Below are 6,347 nucleotides of genomic sequence, written 5' to 3'. Positions count from 1 at the left end.
TTTCTGGACATTACTGAGGTCCAGCAGCAGCCTCCAGGCCCTATGAGGCTTATGCCAAAGACAATGAGTCCCCGACAGAGGAGGCAGACTGTTGTGAACACTGTGGATGTGTACTAGCCACATTTTTCCTGACCTCTTCTCGCCTCCGTGAACTTGTGCCACAGCCCTGGGGAGATAAGTTAAAAACAAAGTGCTCCATCATAAACGTCTCTATGAAACATTGGGGCAGCAGCAAAGCTGCTTTACAGCCCACACAGCAAACTGCTAAAGCAGTGCCAAAAGGCACTTGAGGTGGAATAGATTTTTAAAATGGAATATGAGAAAATTTTATCTATCTGAACAGGAAAAGGTGGTGATCCCAGTGGACAGAGATAGAAGCACTTGTCACTTCACCTGCATCCTGTCTTGGAAAAAGCAGGAGGTTTGACAAATCCACAGAGTCTCAAGGAGAATTCAAAGTCTATTTGCCCGGACCTTCTTGCAAGACTTTCCATTTTTCCCCAACCTCCTTATTTCCAATGGCCTAGGCTCTTTCCAGCCAACGATCTTCCCATCACCCAGCAGAGCTCAGAACATTCTCTAAAAGATATCTAGTCTTCTGTTTTCTTGGTGGTTAGTCTTTTCATATTGTCTTTATTCATGGAATAGCCCATTCCTCACAGGGAACCAACAGATCTGTGCTCCCTGGCACTTTCAACTCTGAACTCCTGTCCTTTGTCCTGATCCCTTTGTAAACCCCCAGCCCAGGGCCGGTGTTAGGATGTGTCTTCTCCACACCAGTGCTGCACACCTAGCCCCATGGGAGAGAATCACACAATCGGAATGCTGATCGCTACAGTAACTCCATCAACTCCAACTTTGGCTGCACCTCTGATGCTGCCTATCAGCCCTCTATGATTCTCTTCAGTGACTATTCTCTTCGCAAAAAACACCTCACTCTCAGCAGACATCACCAGAAAGCAAAGTCATCAGGCATTAATTATTCAGGTCTTGGTGTTGCTACTGGCCTGAAACTCAGAGCCAGGCCTGGTGTTTTCCAGTTGAGCACAGCTTCACAGAACATCAACGTAAACAAGGCTACTCTGTGATCATGATGGACATCAAGACCAAAAACAAGACCACGCTAGAGTCATGTCTGAACAGACAGAACGTGAGCACTGAAATTCATGTGTTATCCATTTGATCCTTTGATGATAGTGAGGATTTGTACCTATTGTAGACATGGAAACACTAACGCTGAATCAAATAAAAAGCCATCTAGGCCAGGTGCAGTGGCTCATGCCTATAATCCCAGCACTTTGGGAGGCTGAGGCAGGCCTTTGGGCCTGTAATCTCTCCTTTGGGAGGCTGAGGTCAGGAGATCGAGACCATCCTGGCTAACACGGTGAAACCTCATCTCTACTAAAAACACAAAAAATTAGCCGGGCATGGTGGTGGGCGCCTGTAGTCCCAGCTACTCGGGAGGCTGAGGCAGGAGAATGGCATGAACCCGGGAGGCGGAGCTTGCAGTGAGCCAAGATCGCGCCACTGCAGTCCGGCCAGTCCGGCCTGGGCAAAAAAGTGAGACTCCATCTCAAAAAAAAACAAAGCCATCCAAGTCACAGATCCAGCATTAAGGGTAATGGGATTCAGGAGTCCAGCTCCTGAATGAAATAATGTATACAATGGTCCATTTCCAAGACAAAGTGCCTTGAATTGGCTTAGGTCAGCAAACTACAGAAGAAACAGAGTATACTGGGCCCCTGCTTGGATAGCCGATGCCTGCTCGTCAGCCTCCCGCTCCCCGCACAGCAACTTACTTGCCTTTACCCAAACCAAAGAAGTTTAGTCTAAGATGAAAGTTTACTAGCCTGCAAAATAGCTCGTTTTACCTGTTATCAGCCTGCCCAGCTACTTGGGTCATAAGTCAAATACTTGAAATGCTCCTGAGCTAACTAGGATTGCAATGCATTGTGGGCTGCAACAAAATGCAGCAAGACAACCCTAAAAAAAAACACCTGAAGCCCCTGTGCAACAATTAATAGGTGACATCTGGGAAGATTGTTACCCCATAGTGCTCAGCCTAGGAGGAACCACGGGAGGGACCTGTGCACTAGGGGTTAAATTGCTTGTGGAAACTGTGCTGGGTGTGCCTGCCTATCAGACACCCGAACTTGTAAGATCCTCATTAAAAGTCTCACGCTGTTCTCCGGGTCTCTGAGTCCATCCTTTGGATTTGGGTGAGTTTGTCTCACACTCCGGAGCTCATGCTCTTAATGATTTTAGAAATAAAAACAAAGAAAATTTAGCAAGACCATTGTCTTCCTCACATCCTCTCCTCCAGTCTCAGAACAGGAGCTGTTTCTCCTTATAATGTCAACCTCCCCCTCTGTCTGCTCTTTCATCCCTCTTCTTCCTCCTTAAGCAACTGGCTTCAGCAAATACCAATTTTCTTCTGATTCTTCATTTCTCTTTCCCCTAGGACCATCTTCTCAGTCAGATGTAAGCCTTTTTCATTCTAAAAACAAACCACAGTTACCTCCAATGACCCATGGTTCCTTCACCTTTTCCATCTCCAGCCCAAGTTCTGAAAACCCTAGTCTACATTTGCAACAGGATAATTAATAGGCATGCATGAATGGAATCTGGGAAGCCTGTCTTTTCCATCGTGGAGGGCAAGAGTCGGGAGAAACTCAGAAAAGAGTACAAGAAAATAATGATATCTGCAGCAAATTCTAAAGTATGAGGGGGTAAAATTGTCCAGTTGTAGGGATAGGAAAAGGAATTTTAGAGTAGTTAGGTAAAAGTAAAATCACAGAGAAAGGAAAGCATGGCACATTTTTGAGACCTAGTGAGTAGTCTATCTGCTGTATTAGTTTACTAGGGCCGCCATAACAAAATACCAGACTGTGTGGCTTAAACAACTTGTTTACTCACAGTTTTGGAGGCTAGAAGTCCAAGATTAAGGTGCTCCCGTTTCTTCTGAGGTCTCGCTCCCTGGCTGGCAGATGGCACCTTCCCACTGTGTCCTCACATGCTCTTTCCTCTATGCATTTGCCTGCCTCATGTTTCCTTCTTTTCTTATGAGAACACCAGTCATTGGATAAAGAAAATATGGCACATATACACCATGGAATACTATGCAGCCATAAAAAATAATGAGTTCCGGTCCTTTGCAGGGACATGGATGAAGCTTGAAGCCATCATCCTCAGCAAACAAACACAGGAACAGAAAACTGAACACCGCATGTTCTTGCTCAAAAGTGGGAGTTGAACAATGAGAACACATGGACGCAGGGAGGAGAGCATCACACACTGGGGCCTGTTGGCGGGGATGGGGGAAAAGGGGAGGGAGAGCATTAGAACAAATGTCTGATGCATGCGGGGCTTAAAACCTAGATGACGGGTTGATAGGGGCAGGAAACTACCTTGGCACATGTACACCTACGTAACAAACCTGCATGTTCAGCACATGTATCCCAGAACTTAAAGTAAAATAAATAAATAAATAAATGCTTGAGGGGATGGATTTAAAAAAAAAATGCCAGTCATATTGCATTAGGACCCGCCCCATCCCCGGTGGTCTCATTTTAACTTAATTACCTCTTTAAAGACCCTGTCTTCTAATAATTACATTGTGAGGTACTGGGGGTGAGGACTTCAACAGATGAATTTTAGGAGGGACACAACTCAACCTATAACATCTGGGATATACAGGAGTAGGGAAGATGGGGCCAGAAATGCAGATTAGGATCAGCTCACAGATGCCTGGGAATATAAGAATGGGAAACTTGAACTTCTTTAGATAGTGAGCTATATGAACACCTGAGATGACATACTTCACTCATTTAACCTTCAAAATTGAAGGTTAAATATGCTAACATGATTCATTTACAAACAAATTATCTTTGAATGTTATAATGTGTATTTTGCAGCAGTCAACACTTCCCTCTAAAGAAATTCGCTTTCAGATATATATAGATATATATATATATCCACATTCTCCTATTTTTATCCTCTTCTTTCAAACCAACTCTAAGAGGAAGATCTTATAGACAGCAAGAGATTATCTGAAATGTACATATAGCCAATGCTACAAAAAGGTTTGGACTAATACTCATTAAGTATTAGCTCAAATTCTTGGGAAAGCAGCTAACGCTATTCTAAATATAGACCACCTGCTTTCCCTAAGGGAGTCAGTAAAACCTGAGTGATTCAGAAGCACATTGGAGAGAGAAAGGCTCTGCTGCAGCAGCAATGAATGGTCTTCAGACAGGCAGAGGAGCTGCCCTTGCACTTTGCAGGAAGGGCAGTGCATGCAAGATCTTCCCTCCTGTCACACAGACAGAACTGATTCCGGCCTCGAAATGGCACATTCTCAATGGAGAAAGGGAAGGTCATTTTGTAGGTGAGAAAACTGAGTCACAAACTGAATTCTCGAGGTCTCAGAACCAAAAAGTGGTGGAGCAGGATATTAAAACAGGCATTCTGATTCCAGAGTCGGTATTTTCAATCACCAAAATACTGTCACTCATGAGAAATGGGCTGTCATGGCAGCCACCCCTCCTCTCAAATAAAAACCATTGTGACAGTTTGATATCAACAAAGCACCATTGACCTCCACTTATTCCAGGAAGTGGCCACCACAGAAAACCTTCCACCCATAGCACTGAGCAATCCTTAAAGAAACTGCCAAATGTACCTGAAGACCAATTAGAAAGTCACCCCACTTCCAAAGCTCCTGTCTTCATAGAACGCTTGTTAATGAGAGGCTGCCTCACATTTCCTCCTTTTACTCAATAAAACGGATTCTCCTCTGAACCTCTGATCGCCTGTGAAACGCAAGTGACAGCAGATGGTTTCCCTGTCTGGTCTCAGATTTACTTTTGTCTTTGACAACCAAACACAAATCAGTTTGACCCTTTAGGTTTATAGTCATGTAAAAGTAATCAAATTCAAAGTACTTACAATTATTACACACTGAATCCACTGAAAACACAATAAACTTTATTAAAACAAAAATAATCCATGTCATACTCTGATCAGATATTAACATTAAAAGACATAATTGAGTGTTGAATTCCCTGAACACATGTGGTAGTCATGACTCTGAATCAATCCAGCTTTATAGTAACTTTTCCCCTTTGTAAATCTCTAAACCTCTAAGTAGCTTAAGAAGCCTCCTCCGTTCTACACAGCAATGGAAATCGTTGTTCATGAGGAGGAAGATGTAAATATCATTAATTAAGAGCAACTGACAAGTCTTGAAATCCTCCTCCCAGTACTTGAGATGATAAAGCATTTTTATAAGAAAAATTAGAGGGAATTCATCAAATACTTTAAAAAATATATTAAGGGTAAAAGTATTTCCCAGGGTGTTCTCATGTTTTAATTTGAACAGCAGTCCTGTAAAATAAATGATCATAATATGGCTTTCAACAGAGGGGCCTTTGAAGAAAAATGAAACTATCACTTACTCGCCTTATTGGTCTGTCCTCACAAATAGATTAGAAGATGTCTCTACAGTGCATCAGGATTAAGAAGACATGTCATTTGCCCCAATCTGCCAGCGTGGTCCTAAGTTTAACTGTACCACAATCTGAGCATTGTTATGTATCCACCCATAAACCTGATCTGTAAGGGACACAATACAAAACTTACTCTATATTCTTCATGAGTAGCTGCAAGAAAAGAAGCCAGCGCTTACTTATCTGCTGGAAGATGAACACTGACACCTGCTGAGTAAGAGAACTAACAAAAATGTGCAAAGTTATGCACTTTTAAAACAGTGACATTTTCTAGTTTTCATTAGTGAGAGCAGTAAAAAGTATTCGCTTTGTTGTTAAGTGAAATACATGAACATCTGGCCTGTTGTGGTGATTACTTAAGATCTTATAGTCCCAAGAAAATAGTAGCAAAGGCAACTTTTTTCAAAGCAGTCCATCCAACATTTCCCAAAGGGTATGACAAAGAGCAATCTTCACCTTCATGGTATTTACAGCTCTCATAGAGCCTTTCTGGAATTCCCATTGTTTGCATGGCCACAAGTACCCACATACTCATTTTTAAGCTTCTAAGTAACACAACCTGAAACTACAAAGCACGAGAGAAAATTTCGGACTAGAGAGAAAGTGGTGGTTTTGCTCTGATGTGCAGCATTCACAACTGTATCACTTCCCCTTCATATGCTGAATCGATATTCATACTAGGAATTTCTTATGTAGACCAGGGTGTTCCAGAGGAAAGGCAAGGAGAAGAAGGTGGGGGCGGGTAGTAAAAAGGGATAAAAGACTCAAAGTTATACCACCTCCTAAACATGTGTTTTCAGCTTAAATTAAAGCTCTAAGAATTCCTACTTTGTTCCTATT

This window comes from Symphalangus syndactylus, chromosome 8, assembly GCF_028878055.3.
Source record: "Symphalangus syndactylus isolate Jambi chromosome 8, NHGRI_mSymSyn1-v2.1_pri, whole genome shotgun sequence".
Classification (NCBI taxonomy): Eukaryota; Metazoa; Chordata; class Mammalia; order Primates; family Hylobatidae; genus Symphalangus; species Symphalangus syndactylus.
Note: the sequence above shows the minus strand (reverse complement) of the source record.